Genomic DNA, 23,401 nt, shown 5'->3' with positions numbered 1-23,401 from the left:
AGGGGGGAGGGATAGCTCAGTGGTTTGAGCATTGGCCTGCTAAACACAGCATTGAATTCAATCCTTGAGGGGGCCACTTAGGGATCTGGGGCAAAATCAGTACTTGTCCTGCTAGTGAAGGCAGGGGGCTGGACTCAATGACCTTTCAGCATCCCTTCCAGTTCTAAGAGATGGGATATCTCCATTAATTTATTTATTTTATTTTTTATTTAGAGGATACACAGAAGAAACAATGCTGGCTAAGGAGCTAGCCTTGAAAATGCTGAGTGGATTAGTTGTATTACTGTAGTGTCATGGGGCCATAGTCCTAGGCCAGGACCCTATTTTGCTAGATGCTGCACACACAGAACTACAAGGAGGTCCCTGCCCCAAGAGACTAACAGTTTAAGGGGTCTACAGCAGAGGTGGGCAAACTGTGGCCCGCGGGACCCTCCTGTCCGGCCTCTGAGCTCCTGCCCCGGGACGCTCGCCCCCCAGCCCCTCCCCTGCTGTTCCCCCTCCCCTGCAGCCTCAGCTCGCTCCACCGCCCGCACAATGCTCTGGGTGGCGGGGCTGTGAGCTCCTGGGGCAGCGCAGCTGCAGAGCCGGGGCCTGACCCGGTGCTCTGTGCTGTGCGGTGGCATGGCTGGCTCCAGATGGGTGGCGCGGCTGCCTGTCCTGGTGCTCTGGGCAGCGCAGCTGTAGCGTCGCCAGCCACCAGTGCTTCAGACAGCGCGGTAAGAGGGCAGGGAACAGGGGGGGTTGGGTAGAGGGCAGGGGAGTTCGGGGTGGTAGTCAGGGGGCAGGGGTGTGGATAGGGGGCGGGGAGGTCAGAGGGCAGGGCAGGGGTTGGATGGAGACAGGGGTCCCCAGGGGGCAGTCAGGAATGAGAGGAGGGGTTGGATGGGGTGGCATAGGTTCCGGGGGCTGTCAGGGGTGAGAAGCAGGAGTCCCGGGGGTGGGCTGTCAGGGGTGAGAAGCAGGAAGGGTCGGATATGGGGCAGGGCCGGGCCACGCCTGGCTGTTTGCGGAGGCACAGCCTCCACTAACCAGCCCTCCATACAATTTTGGAAACCCGATGTGGCCCTCAGGCCAAAAAGTTTGCCCGCCCCAGTCTACAGTCTAGGGGCCTAACTGTGTGAGTGCTGTGTAAAGTAGGACAAAGCGCAGGGGTTAATATGTCAGCACAACTCCCACACCACCACTAAGTCACTGACAACTAGCAGGGAAACAGGAAAAGGCCGACGGCTAGAACACAGTGAGATTTCATCACAATAATTCATATTCATGTATGGGGAAAATATCAGCCTCTGGGATAAGGAGAGAGATCACAAATGGTCACTAGATAAAGATCTGGAAAGCAACTCCCACACTGTGAGGAAATCACTTCCTGTTGGTATTTGATTGGCCGCTTTTCCTGGCCTGCTGAAATAACATTTAGGAACATAAGAATTGTCATATTGAATTAAGCGAATTGTACACCTCATTCAGTGTCCTGTTTCTGACACTGGCAGCTGCACTAGAGGAAGTTACAAGGAGGCTTGTACTGAGCCGTTGTATGTAATAAGCCACCCACCCCTAGGCAAAATGTCTTCCTACCCCAGGCAATTAGGGGTATGCCCTGAAGTATTGTTGTATTTCTTACTTGTCTCATTTAATGAGAATGGGAGTGTTCTAATGATCCTGCTAATCTCTTTATCTAAATAACATTTTAGCATCAGAGAGTTTAAAGCCAGAAGAGACGACCAGATCATCTAGTCTGACCTCCCCTGTATCACAGGCCAACAACACCACTCAGCACCCACACACTAAACCCAGCAACTGCAATTAGATCAGAGAATTATAGCCCACAGGAGACTAGACTATTGTGTGCCAAAAGCAGAGAACGGGAAGCCCGAGGTGCACCAATGGCTGAGGCTCCTGCAGTGGCATGGAATTAGGTGAGATACACCCAGATAATCTGGCATGTGACCCGCACCCACCCACTGCAGAGGAAGCTCAAAAAACCCCAAGGTCTCTGCCAATCTGACCTGGGGGAAGATTCCTTCCCAACCCTACGTATGGCGATCATTTCGACCCTGAGCATATGAGCAAGAACCACCCAGCCAAACACCTCAAAGAGAGCATACTCGGTACCACCTCAAAGCCCTGGCCCACTCGGTGAAGTATGACCTATAGGAACATAGGACATAAACCAGAAGTGAGCCCCAGGGCTCTTGTGGCAGCATGTTCCATAGCTTAACGGTGTGCAGCAAAAATATTTCCAGATCAATGGAAAACGGGGAGAAAGCAGATCACTTTTTTAAAGGTATCAGAATGTGCCTCGAACACATGCTACCAGTTGTGTGGAAAACAAACCCCCAAATTCTTCTTGAGCAACTGGATGGAAATATGCGGGGGCAGGGGGAATCCGGAACTGTTAGGCCAGTGTGTTGAGCTGCCAGATAAGGCATGGCAGTGAAATGGAAATGGAACGCACCTCTGACCATTACAAGAGTGTGTGGGCAGGAGTTGGGATGGAAAAACCTGCCCAAGCCAAGATCTCCACAGCTGAATGCCATAGTTTAGTTCAGGGGTCGGCAACCTTTCAGAAGTGGGGTACTGAGTCTTCATTTATTCACTCTAATTTAAAGTTTTGCGTGCCAGTAATACATTTTAATGTTTTTAGAAGGTCTCTTTCTATAAGTCTATAATATGTAACTAAACTATTGTTGTATGTAAAGTAAAGAAGGGTTTTAAAATGTTTAAGAAGCTTCATTTAAAATTAAATTAAAATGCAGAGGCCCCCGGACCGGAGGACAGGATCCGGGCAGTGTGAGCGCCACTGAAAATCAGCTCGCGTGCCGCCTTTGGATGGTACAGTATGACTGGTAGCCTTCATTGGCGATTTGGGTGCTGGCAGACGTGGGGCTGCCTTGCTACACAGCAGCAGCCCCTTGCCTTTTGGCAGTAGATGGTGTATTACGACTGGTATCCGTTGTCATCATACTGCAGTTTGATCAGATGATGGCTGAAACTCCGTATGTCCCCCAGTCATATTCTGCTGCCTTCCCAATGATGATGGCGGTGGTTATCAGTTGTAGTACACTATTTTCTGCCAAGCTCCCAGTATTTTCTGCCAAGCACCCAGAAGATGCCGAGGGCTATCAGTCATGCTGCACCGTCGGCTGCCAGCTTAAGATGTAAAAAATAGATTTGTTCTGTATTCATTTGCTTCCCCCTCCCTCTGTGAAATCAACGGCCTGCTAAACCCAAGGTTTTGAGTTCAATCTTTGGGGGGGCCATTCTGTGTGACGGTTGTTTGGGTTTCTCCCTGATGCACAGCCACCTTTGTTGATTTTAATTCCCTGTACCTGTACGCCATGTCATCACTCGCCCCTCCCGCCCTCCGTCAGACAATAGTTTCGCGCCTTTTTTCAGCCCAGAGGCCATAGCACTGGGATCATGGAGCCCGCTCAGATCACCGCGGCAATTATGAGCACTATGAACACCACGCGCATTGTCCTGGGGTATATGCAGAGCCAGGACATGCCAAAGCAAAACCAGGACCAGCCGAGGAGGCGATTGCAGCGCGGCAATGAGAGTGATGAGGAAATTGACATGGACATAGACCTCTCACAAGGCACAGGCCCCAGCAATATGCAAATCATGGTGTTACTGGGGCAGGTTCATGCCGTGGAACGCCGATTCTGGGCCCGGGAAACAAGCACAGACTGGTGGGACCGCATCGTGTTGCAGGTGTGGGACGATTCCCAGTGGCTGCGAAACTTTTGCATGCGTAAGGGCACTTTCATGGAACTTTGTGACTTGCTTTCCCCTGCCCTGAAGCACCAGAATACCAGGATGAGAGCAGCCCTCACAGTTGAGAAGCGAGTGGCGATAGCCCTGTGGAAGCTTGCAACGCCAGACAGCTACTGGTCAGTCGGGAATCAATTTGGAGTGAGCAAATCTACTGTGGGGGCTGCTGTGATCCAAGTTGCCAGGGCAATGAAAGACCTGTTGATATCAAGGGTAGTGACTCTGGAAAACTTACAGGCCATAGTGGATGGCTTTGCTGCAATGGGATTCCCAAACTGTGGTGGGGCGATAGACGGAACCCATATCCCTATCTTGTCACCGGAGCACCAAGCCACCAAGTACATAAACCGCAAGGGGTACTTTTCAATGCTGCTGCAAGCCCTAGTGGATCACAAGGGACGTTTCACCAACATCAACGTGGGATGGCCGGGAAAGGTACATGATGCTCGCGTCTTCAGGCACTCTGCTCTGTTTCGAAAGCTGGAGGAAGGGACTTTCTTCCCAGACCAGAAAATAACTGTTGGGGATGTTGAAATGCCTATCGTGATCCTTGGGGACCCAGGCTACCCCTTAATGCCATGGCTCATGAAGCCGTACACAGGCAGCCTGGACAGTAGTCAGCACCTGTTCAACTACAGGCTGAGCAAGTGCCGAATGGTGGTGGAATGTGCATTTGGACATTTAAAAACGCGCTGGCGCAGCTTACTGACTCGCTCAGACCTCAGCGAAAAGAATATCCCCATTGTTATTGCTGCTTGCTGTGCACTCCACAATATCTGTGAGAGTAAGGGGGAGACATTTATGGCGGGGTGGGAGGTTGAGGCAACTCGCCTGGCCGCTGATTATGCGCAGCCAGACACCAGGGTGGTTAGAAGAGCACAGCAGGGCGCGGTGCGCATCAGAGAAGCTTTGAAAACGAGTTTTGTGATTGGCCAGGCTACGGTGTGAAACTTCTGTTTGTTTCTCCTTGATGAACCCTCCGCCCCCCCCACCCGGTTCACTCTACTTCCCTGTAAACCAACCACCCCACCCTCCCCTTTCCCCTTCGAGCACTGCTTGCAGAGGCAATAAAGTCATTGTTACTTCACATTCATGCATTCTTTATTAATTCATCACACAACTAGGGGGATAATTGCCAAGGTAGCCCGGAATGGGTGGGGGAGGAGGGAAGGAAAAGGACACACTGCAGTTTAAAACTTTAACTCTTATTGAAGGCCAGCCTTCTGATGCTCGGGCAATCATCTGGGCTGGAGTGACTGGGTGGCTGGAGGCCCCCCCACCGTGTTCTTGGGCATCTGGATGAGGAGGCTATGGAACTTGGGGAGGAGGGCTGTTGGTTACACAGGGGCTGTAGCGGCGGTCTCTGCTCCTGCTGCCTTTCCTGCAGCTCAACCATACGCTGGAGTGTATCAGTTTGATGCTCCAGCAGCCGGAGCATCGACTCTTGCCTTCTGTCTGCAAGCTGACGCCACCTATCATCTTCAGCCCGCCACTTGCTCTGTTCATCCCGCGATTCAGCCCGCCACCTCTCCTCTCGTTCATATTGTGCTTTTCTGTACTCTGACATTGACTGCCTCCATGCATTCTGCTGTGCTCTGTCAGAGTGGGAGGACATCTGGAGCTCCGAGAACATATCATCCCGAGTTTGCCGTTTTCTCCTTCTAATCTTCACTAGCCTCTGTGAAGGAGAAACATTTGCAGCTGGTGGAGGAGAAGGGAGAGGTGGTTAAAAAAGACACATTTTAGAGAACAATGGGTACACTCTTTCACGTTAAATTTTGATGTTCACATTACACAGCACATGTGCTTTCGTTACAAGGTCGCATTTTTCCTCTTATATTGAGGGCCTGCCGGTTTGGTGTGAGAGATCACTCACACAGTGCCAGGCAACAGATTTCGGCTTGCAGGCAGCCATGGTAAGCCACAGTCTTTTGGCTTTTTTAACCTTCTTAACATGTGGGAATTGTTTCAAACAGTAGCACCCTCATTTCCCATACCAAGCACCCCTTGGGTTGGCCATTTAAAATGGGTTTGCAATGTAAAAGGAGGGGTTGCGGTTTCCGGGTTAACATGCAGCACAAACCCAACTACCCCCCACACACACACACCCAATTCTCTGGGATGATCACTTCACCCCTCCCCCCTACCGCGTGGCTAACAGCGGGGAACATTTCTGTTCAGCCGAGCAGGAATGGGCACCTCTGAATGTCCCCTTAATAAAATCACCCCATTTCAACCAGGTGACCGTGAATTATATCACTCTCCTGAGGATAACAAAGAGAGATAAGGAATGGATGTTGTCTGCATGCCAGCAAACACCGGACCATACGCTACCATGCTTTGTTATGCAATGATTCCAGACTACGTGCTACTGGCCTGGCGTGGTAAAGTGTCCTACCATGGCGGACGGGATAAAGCAGCCCTCCCCAGAACCTTTTGCAAAGGCTTTCGGAGTACATGAAGGAGAGCTTTCTGGAGATGTCCCTGGAGGATTTCCGCTCCATCCCCATACACGTTAACAGACTTTTCCAGTAGCTGTACTGGCCGCGATTGCCAGGGCAAATTAATCATTAATCATTAAACACGCTTGCTTTTAAACCATGTGTAATATTTACAAAGGTACACTCACCACAGGTCCCCTGTGTGCCCTCAGGGTCTGGGAGCACGCCTTGGGTGAGTTTGGGGGTTACTGGTTCCAGGTCCAGGGTGATAAACATATCCTGGCTGTTGGGGAAACTGGTTTCTCCGCTTCCTTGCTGCTGTGAGCTACCTACAGTACCTCCATCCTCATCTTCCTCGTTCCCCGAACCGTCTTCCCTGTGTGTTTCTCCATTGACGGAGTCATAGCACATGGTTGGGGTAGTGGTGGCTGCACCCCCTAGGATCGCAAGCAGCTCCACGTAGAAGCGGTATGTTTGCGGCTCTGCCCCGGACCTTCCCTTTGCCTCTCTGGCTTTGTGGTAGGCTTGCCTTAGCTCCTTAATTTTCACGCGGCACTGCTGTGCATCCCTGTTATGGCCTCTGTCCTTCATGGCCTTTGAGACCTTTTCTAATATTTTGCCATTTCGTTTACTGCTACGGAGTTCAGCTAGCACTGATTCATCTCCCCATATGGCGAGCAGATCCCGTACCTCCCGTTCGGTCCATGCTGGAGCTCTTTTGCGATTCTGGGACTCCATCATGGTTACCTGTGCTGATGAGCTCTGCGTGGTCACCTGTGCTCTCCTCGCTGGGCAAACAGGAAATGAAATTCAAAAGTTCGCGGGGCTTTTCCTGTCTACCTGGTTAGTGCATCTGAGTTGAGAGTGCTGTCCAGAGTGGTCACTATGAAGCACTGTGGGATAACTCCCAGAGGCCAATAACTTCGAATTCCGTCCACACTACCCCAATTCCGACCCACAAAAGCTGATTTTAGCGCTAATCCCCTCGTCGGAGGTGGAGTAAAAATACCGGTTTAAAGGGCCCTTTAAGTCGAATAAAAGGGCTTCGTTGTGTGAACGTGTCCAGGCTTAATTCGAATTAACACTGCTAAATTCGACCTAAACTCGTAGTATAGACCAGGCCTGAGGGACAATCTTCACTCACCGATATATTTTGCTTTCCACCACCAAATCTCTGTATAACGTTTTTTATGAGTAACGTACCTGAATGTATGGATGCTAGATATCTAAACTGTATTCTTAAATTCATTCACTTGAATTTGGGTTATTGCTGATTATGAACTATATGTATGTTATGACTTTAAAAACAAACTTTGTATTTGTGGATAATTTAAGCACTATACCCAGATGTACAGACACTCTTTTCTCAACCTATATATTATATAATTTTTTTAAAATTAGCTTTAATCAAATTTTTAATCTATCTGGAGAGCCATGAGCTTGTAACAAGAATCAGCTCTTATTTCAGAATCCCAAGAACTGAAGAATGTTGGATCTAGGGATTTGGTTTGACCCGTTATAGAGGAGGGCCAGACATAAAATTCTATTCAGCATCCAAGCTCCCCTCCCCTGCTTTGGCTGGGGGGTGAGAATTCCTATTTAGCTTTCTGGGAACAGCTGCTGCACAAACCATCTATTCAAATATCGGGCGATGTTCAGTTTAACCTTAACTCGGAATGCCGGGCTCTTCACTTTGAGAACTGAGCTGTTCTTCCAGGATGTTGACATGCTCCCAAGAGTGACATGCTCTCACCCTTAATTCCAGCTGAAGGAAGTTTTGGTCTGAGAATTCGTTTCATTTTTCATGAACCGTTGGCTGACAGGAGGAATGTAGTCACAGCTGTGTCACTGCTTCCCGCCCTCTGCAGAGCTTTGTCACTCCAAATGTTCTTCCTTCCTTCCCCCTTATATTTCCTTATGAAATACATTAGGAAGGGAGGGCCATAGTTCTGAGCCATGCTCATTGCATCTACACTCACGTGACGTTATTGATATAATCTGGGACCATATAGAACATGGTTGCAACCAAGGTCCTGTAGTGGCACAAAATCTTGTATAAAGGAGGTCAAATGAGGTGTCTTAGACAAGGTTAGGGTTTGCTGTTTATAATTATGCTGTCTATATGTGCGTATCAATTTTGTAGTTGAAGTTGTGAATATTGGCTCTATACTGTCTGTATTTCAAACTTATGCTATGCTTCTGGGTGACGTCCCAGACAAGTTGGTGTTAGCTCTGCCTAGCCTGCTTGATGGCCCATTAAGGACCATCAGCTATACAATTGACCCATGGAGAGAAGGCAAATATGCCTTGTAACTCAGCAAAGTATGCAGGAACTTGCCCATGTGACTCCAGACTCCATTTTGCTGTAATTTTCCACACCTGGAAAAGACTATATAAGGCTGATGCCTCATCTCCATCTTGTCTTCAATCCTGCTTCTTACCTTTGGAGGGACTTTGCTATAAACAGAAGCTCTACACAAAGGACTGATGACCCATCCCAGCTGGGGATGCATGCCAGAGACTTGATTTGAACCTGCAGTTTATTCTATCTCTGCTGCAAGCCTGAACCAAGAACTTTGCCATTACTGTATGTAATTGATTCCATTTAACCAATTCTAACTTTCATCTATATCTTTTTCCTTTCATGAATAAACCTTTAGATTTTAAATTCTAAAGGATTGTCAACAGCGTGATTTGTGGGTAAGATCTGATTTGTATATTGATCTGGGTCTGGGGCTTGGTCCTATGGGATCAGGAGAACCTTTTTTTTTTATTGGGGTATTGGTTTTCATAACCATTTGTCCCCATAACAAGTGGCATTGCTGGTGATACTGGGAAACTGGAGTGGCTATGGGAGTTGCTTGTAAGACTTGTGGTTAGCCAGTGGGGTGAGACCAAAGTCCTCTTAGTCTGGCTGGTTTGGTTTGCCTTAGAGGTGGAAAAAACCCAGCCTTGGGCTGTAACTGCCCTGTTTTAAGCAATTAGTCCTGAATTGGCACTCTCAGTTGGGTCCTGCCAGAACCGCATCGTTACAACTCACTCAACCCAAGTTCACCCTCCAGCACACCAACCCACTGGCTGCCTTCGGCCACAGCTGCTCCTGCAGCGCTCCCACACTCCAGAGAGTTTCCTTTTTGTCACCACCAGTGTAATAATTGGGCCTACAAACTGACCCCACTTGTGAGCTCCACTGTGAAAAGTGAGTTAAAGTTCATTAAATGTCACAGTAAGCCTATAATAATAAATGTTGGTGGGAAAAGGTGCCGAAGGGAGACAGCCAGACCGAACTAGTTCAAAGGAAAAGGCCTAGGGATGTAATTCAAGGACAGTGCTAAGATCACACCTGGTAAACAAGAGGAGTGTGGAACTGGAAATCAATGCCCCAATATTGGCAGGTCAGACATCCAACTGAACTGGTGGACAGAATAATGAGGGGATGGGTGATCCCACCAATCACACCCCTTTGGGGTCCTCCCAATGAGACTAAGGAGGGGGGCATTGAGTAGAGGTGAAGCGAGCACACTTGCTGATTGAACAAAGAAGGCGCAGGGTCCATCAAGATGGCTGCTACCCCCACCATTTCCTGGTTCCTAGCCTGACTCCCTTGTTCCATTCTCATCCTTATTCTGAGAGACATTCTGACCAGAGCAGGCCAGAGAGAAGGGACCCAGCTGACACCATCACCTCCATGGGCTCTGGCTAAATCCCATCCCCCACCTGGGTGTGAGACTTTGTCTTTCCCCCTTCCTCCCACGTGTCCTTTTCCTTCCCTACCATATGTCTTCTCTTGCCAATCCCTCTCCTTTTTCCTTCTGTCTAATGGAAGTCTGGCTTAGCTGGCCAGGACTGCCTATTGACAACACTGCTGTAAGCCTGGGACCAGAAAGAGGCCACTAAATACATTACCCTGAACAGCTGGATAAGGTACAAGTTTGCCAAGTCTCAGAGAGGCTGCTGAGACCACGTGTTGTGTTTTTCCAGCAGTGAGGTTGCAAGTGAAATATCAACACCAGCGACAGGAGCTGCATTTTCTATCATTGCTGTTCTTCTCTTTCCCCTTGTGTGGGTCTTGTTTTGTCGTGAAGCAAACAGGATCCGACTCCAGCCCATCTCAGCTAACTCTCTCGCTTTTCCCCCACACAGGACAGCTGTTACCACTGTTCTAAGTGAATGTCAGATGAGGGCTGAGGAGAGGGTAGGGGGGTCCTAAAGACTCTCTCCTGCTAAAGGGAACAAGGGATGTTGTTAGGATGAAAGCCTTATTTAATGCTTTACATTTTAACTCTTTGTCCTTCTGCTGCATCATCAATAAAGCGTTAAAAGAATGTTTAATTGTGCAGCCATGGTGCCAAGCCGGCTGTGGTCTCTGTATGCCAAACCACAAACCTTGTGTTGAGTTAAGACAATTGGGGCCGTGTTAAACCCTTAGGGACCCTATGTTCCATCTAAATTGTTACAGTCAATGGGCTGAGTCCTGTGGAGCTACAGGAGAGAGAGAGAAGTCAGAGGGTAAAGGAGAGGGATTGGGACTGTGATGCCCCCCAGGGATACCCAGCATTGTGAGTGGGGTGACCATATGTCCCATTTGTGGCAGGACAGTCCCTTTTTTAAGCCCTATTCCAGCAATCCCGATGTTTTTAGCAAAAGTAGATATTTGTCCTGTTTGCTCTTGCCAACTGATCAAATGCCCATTTTTGTCAAGAAAGTAGAGAGCGGATGAACGTGCTGGGGTGGGGTGGGGGAGTGAGTGGCGATGCCAGCCCTGTGCAAGGGGGGAGGAGGCAGGGCTCGAGCAAGCAACAATGCCTGCCCCAGCCTCGCATGCATGGGGCAGGCAGGACCCCAGCCTGTCATGGGGGGCAGGCAGAGCTTGGACAAGCAGCGACCCCAGCCCCAAGTTGGGAGGGGGGACAGAGCTCAGGCAAGCCCTGCATGGGGAGGGGGAAGGGGGCTGAGGGCTAGCTCCCTGTGGTATCCCGTTTTTCCATTGAGAAATATGGTCACCCTAGTTGTGAGGCACCTCACCACGACCTATCCTTAGCATGAGGAAGTCTTGTCTGTGCATCAGCTCCCAGATACCACCAGCCTCTGGCAACACAAACACGACCTGCCAGGCTGCCGCAGACCTCGCACTCTCTGTGCAGTCTACTGATAGGCGCACAGAAACCTCCGCATCCTCAGAGCGCTCCCTGCAGTGCCCAGGCCCTTCACTTCACACACACAGAATTACGAGGGTTGCCGTTCCCCAGGGGACAGAACACGCCAGCCTGAATTATTTCAACTCAGGATCTCCTCTGCTTAATACCACAGTGCTGAAATATGTGGGGAGTGAAAATAAGACCAGATTTATTAAAGATCAGAGGTTCAAGTGGGTAGTGAGTAAGGATGATGGAAACCGACTGGTTACATGTAAAACAGAAGTATTACAGGCCTCTGAAGTCTAGAGTCTAAACTAAACAGGCTGAACCCCTGTCTTGAGTAGTTATTCTCACCTAAAGCAAACTCCCAGCATCTCCAACCAGCCTGGTGAGGATCCCTCTTTCATGAGGCAAAAGCGCTGTCCTTCAGCTCCCCTGGGAAAGGAAAAAAAGCCTCCCACGATCCTCTGTGTAAAATTTCTCTTGGGGACCTGGGGATTTTCTGCATGCGCACACAGACTTCTGAGGTCTGTATGTTCCTGTGTGTCAGTGGGGCTCTGCCTCTGGTATTTGGCTCTCTCTCTCATGGGATTTGACAACAGACATGGGGCCCATGAGAAGACTAGAAAGTTTGCTTGCTCCTCTGGAGTTTAAGGTCTCCAGGAGGAAAGCTGTGGGGCTGGCACCAAGCAGGTCGTATGCACTAAGTCCCCTGCAGGACTCTATTGGTTTCCTCTTTCCATGTTCCCCACATCCATGCTGCTCCCAAGATCAGCATTAATAGGAGCACTGGTGTTCCCAAGAGCCAGGTGCTACCAGATTAAAAATGGATTGTTGACCCTGGGGTGGAGAGTTTGGGGATCAGAACCTTTCAGTTCTAGGAGGAACTCAACTGCTTCTTTTGAAAAGTTGAAAGAATAAACCATTTAGAAGAGGAAAAAAACTTTTATTTGAAAATAGTCCCTGCACATTTCTGCCAAGAAGAGCTCTACAAAAATAATTCTCTAAAGAGAAAATTCTGAATAATCACAAGAAGAACAACGTTGATCCTCCCTAACAACTGCAGGATCTCGGAGGGCTTTGGGGTGGGGGAAACAGAGCAATGTTAGAAACTCCTCCTCCCCCCATCTCTATAGTGACCCCTCCAGCCTATTAAGGTAGGACTTGGCTGGTGGCACTTTGGAAGGAGGATCAGCCAGCCAGTCTCAGCAGAAGGGTGGTGGCTGTAAGGGGGTGGTGGTGGAGTGTAGATCTCCACATTGCAAAGAGAATTGCTGGGTTCCAGTTACAGAACAACTGGAACATCAGGGGAGCGCTGCCCCTTCATCCACTCAGCAACTGAGCACTCCAGCCCTTGACAATTTAAGCAGNTTTTTGGAGGCCTCAGAGTGCAGCCATCAATTCTTGCTGGTGGCTGCTCTGACAATTTTTACTAAAATACTTAATTAACTTTAAGAGAAACAAATAAATATGCACATATACATGTCCAAATCATTGTAATTTATGTAGGGTTTGGGGTTTGTTTTTTTGCTGACTCAAAAATAATGTACAGTTGTCTCTATTCTTTACTGGATCTATCCAGAATAGAAATACAAAGAAGGTGCTTTGCACGTTCTTGTCTTTTTTATTGTTGGTTCTTTTGCATTTTTTTTCAATGCTTTACATTTTAACTGTTTGTCCTTCTTTTGCTGCATCTCCAATAGAGCGTTAAAAGAATGTGTTAAAAGAATGTGTTGTCATGGTGCCAAGCCAGCTGTGGTCTCTGTATGCCAAACCACCAACCTTGTGTTGAGTTAGACACAAGTGGGGCCGTGTTAACCCCTTTGGGTCTCTATATTCCATCTAGATGAATGCCTCTGTATTCACCACCACCAAGTTGCAGTGAAGGGGCTGAGTCTGTTACCCCCCAAATTAGACTTTTGGCACCCCACTATAGCCTGCCTAACTCAATTTATCAATTTGTCTCTTTTGGTAGGTAGAAGGGGGTGGTCCGCTCTAGAGGATTTGCCGGGGGTTTCTGTCCAACCTTTGGAGGACTCCCTGGAACAGACTACCTCTGTTGACCCTTGGAAGGACATGGATACAGCATTCCCCTCAAAGGATCGACATCCAGCAACTATTCGTCGAAAACAAAATTATTTTTTATTTAGCACAATATTCCCTAATACAACAAATGTATTAAAAGAACAAAGAATCCATACATCTTCTTAACAAGGCATAACTTCTGTTAGCACAGGCACACATCAAAGTATTCAAAATTGTAATATCACAAAATTGAAAAGAGCTTCAAGTGGTTACATTCCATATGGAATGGCAAGTCACTGACAGCAAAACCTTAAACATTTACATTATAACAACATCCAGCTTTCTTATCCCATGGATACGTTCTACTTTATATTAGTAGTATGTCTTCCTTTCCCTCTGAATAGCCCTTCTGCTCTGTCAATGGGGTCATTGCTGCTGCTGCTTGCCTTTTCTTTAGTGATTTTAGCTCTTTTTGTTTTCTTCCTCCTTGGTCTTTTCTTTTGATGACATTTCTATTACTCCAGTACAGTCCAGCACCTCCCACTCACACTAACAGACAAATACAGACTAATGAAGCCTGACAGTTACCTTTCTTCTATACAGATTTTGACCTATTGGGATTGCTTACTTTTACAGTCCCACCACCAATCAGGTTTAAGCCCTCTAGCTGTCAATCAAAGCAGGACCTGATTGAAGGCCTGTGTTCTGCTTAACTGACCCCTCTCTTCAGGGTTTTGGAGTGACCTTTGTTTCACTTCAGCCTGCCTGCTTGCTATTGGCCGACTCTCTCCCAGACCTCCATTTTGGATTTCTCTGACTGACCACTGGCGACCGCCATTTGGTTATTGCTAGCCACAATCACCTAAAACTATAAATTATTAAACCTCTATGATTATAAACAACTATCCCTATCTAAGTGTAGCCGAACACTATGCTTCACTGGCCCCACTCTATTTGGTATTAAATTACACCACTTGAATGTCGTTCTCTCCCTGCTTCAGCTAGTGGTAACAGCACAGCGCTCTTAGGCTGTATTCCTTACACTGCACAGAGCAGCTGAAAAATCTCCTGTATCAAGTCCTGTGGAGCCCCACAGAGCTGAAGGAGAGAGGGAGAAATCAGAAGTAAAGGAGAGGGATTGGGACTCTGTGATGCCCGTTTGTGAGGCACCTCACCACCACCTGTCCTTAGCATGATGAAGTCTTTTTGTGCATCAGCTCCCAGACACCACCAGCTTCTGGCAACACAAGTACAACCTGCCAGGCAGCCGCAGACATCGCTCTGTGTGCAGGCTACCGATAGGCGCACAGCAAACCCCGCATCCACACAGTGCTCCCTGCAATGCCCAGGCCCTTCACTGCACACACACAGAATTACGAAGGTTGCTGTCCCCCAGAGGACAGACAGTACACACCAGACTGAATTATTTCAACTCAGGATCTCCTCTGCTTAATACCACAGTGCTGAAATATGTGGGGAGTGAAAATAAGACCAGATTTATTAAAGATCAGAGGTTCAAGTCGGTAGTGAGTAAGGACAATGGAAACAGACTGGTTACATGTAAAACAGAAGTATTACAGGCCTCTTAGAGTCCAAACTTAGCAGGCTAAACCCTTGTCTCATGTAGTTATACTCACCTAAAGCAAACTCCCAGCATCTCCAACCAGCATAGTCCCGCTACACTTCACATTTCTGCCAAGAAGATCTCTACAAAAATAATTATCTAAAGAGAAATATCTGAATAATCACAAGCAGAACAATGTTGACCCTCCCCAACAGCTGCAGGATCTCGGGGGGCTTTGAAAGCCACAGTCTGCTTTTGGGGTGGGGGAAACAGAGTGATGTGAGATCACCCCTATCTCTATAGTGACCCCTCCATGATGTTAAGGTAGGACTTGGCTGGTGGCGCTTTGGAAGGAGGATCAGCCAGCCAGTCTCAGCAGAAGGGTGGTGGCTGTAAGGGGGTGGTGGTGGAGTGTAGATCTCCACATCGCAAAGAGAATTGCTGGGTTCCAGTTACAGAACAACTGGAACATCAGGAGGGCGCTGCCCCTTCATCCACTCAGCAACTGAGCACTCCAGCCCTTGACAATTTAAGCAGCAGGACAAAGGCAAGCAGAGCGGAGTAAGGGAAGCTTGGGGAGAAGTCATCCAGCTGGGGAGAATCCTGAGGGGTGGTTTAGTTGCCGTAGTTAATGCCCTAGTTGTTCCTGTTTTGGTTCTCCTGTTGAACTGCATGTGAGACAGCCACAACTCCTGTTGTAACGAGGACGATGATCAGAACCACTGTCAAGAGGCTCAGTACCAGGACTGTGATGTTCAGGCACTTGGCAGTCTTGCCATAGCTTCCTGCTCCATCGGTGTCACCCAGGACTTTACGATCTCTAGCCTGGGGGGAGGAAGGGGAAGTAATAAGGGTAAAGAGGGAAATGCTTGAGGCTCCAAGGCCTGCTTCTCAGGGCGGCTGAGCACTTGTGGCTCTCAAGACTTTGGTGGAAGTTCTGGGTGCTCATCAACTCTCAATATCCAGCTCCAACTAGCCAGTGCTGCTGGCAGGCAGAGGCTGGGGGCAATGAACAGAGTGACTCCCGACACTCTGCACATCTGAGACCTCCCCACTCTGTGACATTAGCTTCCTCTTAGGCCCTGAACTCTCCTCTCTTCATAGTTCCTATGGAACTGCCTCTTGCTCTCTCTGCGACCTCCCCCAAGTGCCCTACTGCTTTGACAGCCCCTCGGCTGAAATCCTCCTCCCCATACGTTCTCATCTCCCCTCACCTTGCTTTCCAGCAACTCCTCTGTGGCCTCCCGTAACCCCGCCCCTCAAGACAGCAACATGTGTGGAACCACCCTACCTGCCTGCTCACATGCCCCAAGAAGCACACAGAGATCTTCTGCACCCTCAGAACTGCCCCTCTCTTTCCAGATTAAGTTCCAAGTTCCCTCCTTGTTTTTAAGTCTCCCCATAGATTTGCAGTAGCCAGTTTCAGCAGCTGTCTCGCTCCCTCTCATCCTGCCCACTTCTTTCAGTCTTCTAGCAGCTTGTCTTTCGCCTTGCAGAGAGACAAGGTGGGCAAGGGAAAATCTTTTATTGGGCCAAGTTCTGTTGCTGAAATAGACAAGCTTATACCTTTCACTAACTTCTGCTGGCTCATTAAAAAGATATGACCTCACCCACCTTGTCTCTCTTATATCCTGAGACCAACACAGCTACACCACCACATTTACATACAGTCTAGGTATTTTCAGTAGGGAGAAACCTTATGGCTGAATTACCTATTTTATTCACTATATAATGTCTTTATCCCAGAGAAACGCAGTAGGTGGCCTGCAGGACAAATGTGGACCACCACGGGTTACTGTGTGGCCAGTTAGTTCACCTTAAAAATGTTTATAATTCAATTCATAAACAATAATGTGCTGCCCAGTGCTTAATTTGTAATGAGCACTGGCTGGGCAGCTGGAGAGCAGCAGCTGCTGGCCAGGCTCCCAGCTCTGAAGGCAGCACCGCCACCAGCAGCAGCGCAGAAGTAAAGATGGCATGCTCTGGTGCCCTTACTTCTGTGCTGCTGCTGGCGACGTCGCTGTCTTCAGAGTTGGGCGGCTGGAGGGTGGCAGCTGCTGGCTGGGAACCCAGAGGCAGGGCCGGCTTTAGGCCAATTCCACCAATTCCCCCGAATCGGGCCCCGCACCCAGTGGCAGGGCCGCCCAGAGTGGGGGGCAAGTGGCAGAGAATCCCTTCCCTGGCTAGAGGCGCCTTTTTAATTTTTACTCACCCAGCGGTGCTCCAGGACTTTGGCGGCACTTTGGTGGCAGGTCCTTCAGTGCCGCCAAAGACCCGGAGCGAGTGAAGGAACCGCCAACAAAGTCTAGGAGCGCCGCCCGGTGAGTACAAGCCCCACGTGGTGTTTTTTTTACGGGTTTTTTTTTTTTAGTCATCCCTGTGGGGGCCCTGTCAAAACTGTTCGAATCGGGCCCCACACTTCCTAAAGCCGGCCCTGCCCAGAGGTGCCAGGGCTATGAACTGCCAAGCCTAGAGGTGCCGCGGCTCAGTCCTGGCCAGCCCCGGCACAAATTAAGCATGAGCACTACCTGTCATTTGCCTATGATCTCCTTAGTAAGTAACTTACTGGATCTTACGTTCTCGTGATACATCAGTTACCGTTGAGGTAGGATGCTGCCCATTTTTTCATTAATGATGAAATATATGCCAAACCACTGTATCCATCTGTAAGGTCATCAACGTGAGGTGGCATTTTGAATCAAACCACAGTAACTTCAACATGGCCTCCTGGTAGTGTTTCAAGATGTGACAAAATCGAAAATCAGAAGAATTCATGTGGATCACACTTCAAGTGTCGTTCTCAGAACATTAGCGACTTTGTAGGAAAAAGTAACAGGCTGCTTCTCTTCAGATTATGTTGGTACAGGCCTCTTCTGGATGCGGAGTTGTGAAGGAATGCATGTTGGAAAGCTGGAGGAGCTTTTTGCCAGAGATAAAAACAAAGATATTATGAACCGTGTAAAGCAATTTCCCCTGTCTGATTCCACAGCAGTGTGAAGACTGGAGGTAATTTATGAAGATTTTTAAATTGGAAAATAGTGCTGACAAACAAACACCAAAATACATGTGTCTTGCAGTGGTCAAATCGAGCGATTTAAGTGACACTGCCCAGCTGTTGCTGTTTGTTAGATTTTTATTATGGTAAAATTTTCGAGGAAGAATTTTGGTGCTTAATACCATTAGAAACACCACCGGAGAGATCATTTTTGAAAAGGAACAAGGTTTTTTTGAAAAAAAAAAAAATGGTGTAGATCTGCAGAACGTAAGCTTGCTTGTTAGAGACAGAGGTCCCTCCATGACAGGGGAAGAGAAGGGCTTTGCTTCACATTTAGCAGCCTTCGTTAAATACACGTCACTGCATCATTCACCCGACTGTCCTGTGTGTTAAATTGTCTGGGGACTTGGAAAAAAACAACGGGCATTGTGATGAGATTAGTGAACTACATATGCTCAACTTCTAGCTTGCATCATGTTTTTAAAGTTTTTTTTACAGGATGTTTCATCCAAATACAGTGACCAGTTGCAGCACAACGACCATCACTGGTTAAGTAGAGGGCGCATGTTAAGAGAGGCTTTGTGTGCTTCAAAAAGAAATAATAGAATTTCTTTCAGTTCATAAGACCAAAAAGGCTTGAGAGTTCCTGGAATTTATGAAGGAAGTTCTGTCACAGGTAGCCTTTCTGTGCGATATGACTGGTCACTTGAATTCCCTCAGCTTGCAGCTCCAAGGCCGTGCAAGCAGTGCTGAGGATCTGTTTGAAAAAGTGTGTGCCATTCAGAGGAATCTTGACATCTTTCAGACAGACTTAACAAGAAAGATTTTCCACTTTCCCACATTGCATGTTGTTGATACAGATAAAACTTTGATGAAAACGATGCAAGAATTTCTAAACAATCTGATCAAAAAATTTAAAATGCGATTTGAGAATTTTGAAATACCAAAGGGTTTGCTTTTATTTGTTCATAGAATATTAGGGTTGGAAGGGACCTCAGGAGGTCATCTAGTCCAACTAAATCATCCCAGCCAGGGCTTTGTCAAGCCTGACCTTAAAAACCTCTAAGGAAGGAGATTCCACCACCTCCCTAGGTAACCCATTCCAGTGCTTCACCACCCTCCTAGTGAAAATTTTTTTCCTAATATCCAACCTAAACCTCCCCCACTGCAACTTGAGACCATTACTCCTTGTTCTGTCATCTGGTACCACTGAGAACAGTCTAGATCCATCCTCTTTGGAACCCCCTTTCAGGTATTTGAAAGCAGCTATCAAATCCCTCCTCATTCTTCTCTTCTGCAGACTAAACAATCCCAGTTCCCTCAGCCTCTACTCATAAATCATGTGCTCCCAGCCCCCTAATCATTTTTGTTGCCCTCCGCTGGACTCTTTCCAATTTTTCCACATCCTTCTTGTAGTGTGGGGCCCAAAACTGGACACAGTACTCCAGATGAGGCCTCACCAATGTCGAATAAAGGGGAACGATCACATCCCTCAATCTGCTGGCAATGCCCCTACTTATACAGCCCAAAATGCCATTAGCCTTCTTGGCAACAAGGGTACACTGTTGACTCATATCCAGCTTCTCGTCCACTGTAACCCCTAGGTCCTTTTCTGCAGCACTGCTGCCTAGCCATTCGGTCCCTAGTCTGTAGCAGTGCATGGAATTCTTCCATCCTAAGTGCAGGACTCTGCACTTCTTGTTGAACCTCATCAGATTTCTTTTGGCCCAATCCTCTAATTTGTCTAGGACCCTCTGTATCCTATCCCTACCCTCCAGCGTATCTACCACTCCTCCTCATGATCCGTTTGTTCTCTGCCAATTAACCTTGCCCTTCTGAAGTAAAGAACATTCTTGATTCAATTGATGAAGGTGCCTTGTAGTTAGAAATCGTAAGGCTCCAGAGCTCAGCTGTCTTGAAGGCAGAATTCAGAGAAGTGAAACTTTGTAATTTTTGGATTCAATGTGCTGGCCACCCCTCACCCCCTCCCTCACCCCAACCTCCTGCCCCAGCCCAGAGCCTGCACCTAGCACCCAAACTCCCTCCCAGAGCCCAACCCCTGTACCCCCTCCTGCACCCCAAACCCCTGCCCCAATCAAGGTACCTCACTTTATTTTCATTTACTTCCCATTACTTATAATATAGGAGGAGGAGGAGGAAAAAAGGAATGAAAAACGGGGGGGGAGGGGGGAAGATGAGAGAATGTTCTTTTTCTTGGCTGTGTCCCAAGGGGGGGCCCCCAAAAATGAAGCTGCACACAGGGCCCCACTAACTCTAAATTTGCCACGGCTTAAACTGGTTTCCCATGATACCCACAAAAACATCCTACAGACATTTAGATGCAAATACCTCTGATGGCAAAGGAACAGTGGTAGCCACACAATCAGAGTGTCAGAGTTGTCATACCATGAACAATAATGGTCCATTTAACATCTGAGTCAACCTGTGCCCTCAGTGCTAAGAAAATGTCTGTTTTTACCATAGGGTAACTAACATGAATTAGCGCTCACTCTGTTTTCACAGTGAGGAGATGAGGCACATGAGTCTCACCAAAACGCAAAGAAGGTGAGGTCTGCACTTCGCCTCCCACCCAACTGATACAAAGGAGTAACAGGATTGAGAGAAATCTGTGATTTCAGCAGTACAAAACAGTGAACTTCTCAGAATGAAGAACATCCCCAAAGTGCAGCAGAACAAAATGTGCAGCATGCCTAAAAGGTGGATTGCATATTTTAATTTCAATGAGAAGTATAAACAATTCAGTTGAAATATCAACATCTAAGGATGCAACCAATGAAGTAAATTGTGCACTTCATTGTTTTGCAGAATGGGGAGTTACTTACAGAAATAAGGGGGTTTAACACATTTTCAATTAGGAAGGGTGTGGGAGGTGCAGGAATCACATGATACTTGAAGTCCAAAATGGTACTGAATGCTATAGCAAAGTACAACCGTTTTAGGTATATGGATTCCTTGGGAAAGGTAACAGCAAAAATATGAAGCTAGGGCAGCCTAAAGGCTCTGAAACAAAGGCAAATTAAAAGAACCCAAAAATGTACTTTTTTAATTTAATCAAGTTTAGGTGCAGAACTCATGATTTTTGCATTCTTGAGGCTGTCAGCCTATCTTGGGGTTCCAGGTTTAGACAAGTTACAATAGAAATTTGCCTTTGAGAAGGATTTCCTGCAAGGTAACAGTGCCCTTAGAGCCCAAATTTTACCCTAAGCGACTAGTGGGATATTCAGAAGCATGTAGGTGCTTTCAATCTTTAAGAAAATCTGTAGTGAATATTTAGGGATCAAGTTCTGCACACAAGTGATGACCTTTTTCCAAGCACTAGACAGCTGGATAGCGGTAAAATAACAGTTGACAAAGGCAATCCCCATTGGAGGATCAAAGGAAACAAAAAGTTTTTACACCAACCCCAGGAATCAGCCTTGAAGTTATATGACCACAGAATAACCTTGTGTTATAAAAAAAACCTAGGGCTGTTGAGTAATCGCAGTTAACTCACAGGTTTAACTCAAAAAAATTAATCGCAATTCATCACAGTTTTAATCACACTGTTAAACAATAGAATCCCAATTGAAATGTGTTAAATATATTTGGATTTTTTTCTACATTTTAAAATATATTGATTTCTGTTACAACACAGAATACAAAGTATACACTGCCACTTTATATTATTTTTATTACAAATATTTGCACTGTAAAAATGAAACAAAAGAAATAGCATTTTTAATTCATCTCATACAAGTATTGTAGTGCAATCTTTATCGTGAAAGTGCAACTTACAACTGTACATATTTTGTTATATAATTGCACTCAAAAGCAAAACGGTGTAAAATTTGTGAGCCTACAAGTCCCTCAGTCCTACTCCTTGTTCAGCCAACCGGTAAGACAAACAAGTTTGTTTACATTCACGGGAGATAATACTGCCTGCTTATTTACGTCACCTGAAAGTGAGAACAGGTGTTCACGTGGCACTTTTGTAGCCAGCATTGCAAGGTAATTACACGTAGGCGTGGGAACTAGGGGTGCGGGGATGCTGCAGCATCCCCAGGTTTTAGCAGGGGCTCTGCTGCTAGCTCCCCGTGCCCTGGATCCCAGCCCACTGCCCCCTGCACCCTGGCTGCTGGCATCCTGCGCCCCAGCCCAGGTCCCGGTTTCTCACCCCTGGTCCTAGCTGCTGGCCCCCCGCCCCTCAGTCTCGGCTGCCAGCTCTGGGGTGGGGGTACAGACAGGGTGCTTTCAGCACCCCCACTATTCAAAGTGTTCCCACACCACTGTATTTACAAGCCAGATAAGCTAAACATTTGCATGCCCCTTCATGCTTTGGCCACCATTCCAAAGGACATGCTGATGACACTCGTTAAAAAAATAATGCATTAATTAAATGTGTGACTGAACTCCTTGGGGCAGAAATGTATGTCTCCTGCTCTGTTTTACCACATCCTGCCATATATTTCATGTTATAACAGTCTCGGGTGATGCCCCAGAACATGTTGTTTGTTTTAAGAAAATTTTCACTGCAGATTTGACAAAATGCAAAGAAGGCACCAATGTGAGATTTCTAAAGATAGCTACAGCACTCGACCCAAGGTTTAAGAATCTGAAGGCCTTCCAAAATCTGAGCGGGACAAAGTGTGGAGCATGCATTCATAAGTCTTAAAAAAGCAACACTCTGATGCGGAAACTACAGAACCCAAACCACCAAAAAAGAAAATCAACCTTCTGCTGGTGGCATCTGACTCAGATGATGAAAATGAACATGTGTCAGTCTGCTCTGGACTGTTATGGAGCAGAATCCGTCATCATCATGGACATACGTCATCTGGAATGGTGGTTGGAACATGACGGGACATATGAATCTTTAGCGCATCTGGCATGTAAATATCTTGTGAGGCCGACTACAAAAGTGCCATGCGAATGCCTGTTCTCACTTTCAGGTGACATTGTAAGTAAGAAGCAGGCAGCATTATCTCCTGCAAATGTAAACAAACATTTTTGTCTGAGCAATTGGCTGAACATGAAGTAGAACTGAGTGGACATGTAGGCTCTAAAGTTTTACATAGTTTTGTTTTTAAATGCAGTTATTTTTTGTGCATAATTCTACAATAGTAAATTCAACTTTCATGATAAAGAGATTGCACTACAGTACTTGTATTAGGTGAATTGAAAAATACTGTTTCTTGATTTTTACAGTGCAAATATTTATAATGAAAATATAAAGAGAGCCCTCTACACTTTGTATTCTGTATTGTATTAGAAATCAATATATTTGGAAAAAAATAGAAAACATCCAAAATATTTAAATAAATGGTATTCTATTGTTGAACAGTGTGATTAATTTTTAATTGCTTGACAGCCCTAAATAAAACAAAAACAAAAAATTAGCATTAAAAGCTGTAAGTTATAAGACTTCAATACAAACAGGAAATGTTCCACTAGAAGCACTGTG

This window comes from Trachemys scripta, chromosome 4 (assembly GCF_013100865.1).
Source record: "Trachemys scripta elegans isolate TJP31775 chromosome 4, CAS_Tse_1.0, whole genome shotgun sequence".
Classification (NCBI taxonomy): Eukaryota; Metazoa; Chordata; order Testudines; family Emydidae; genus Trachemys; species Trachemys scripta.
Note: the sequence above shows the minus strand (reverse complement) of the source record.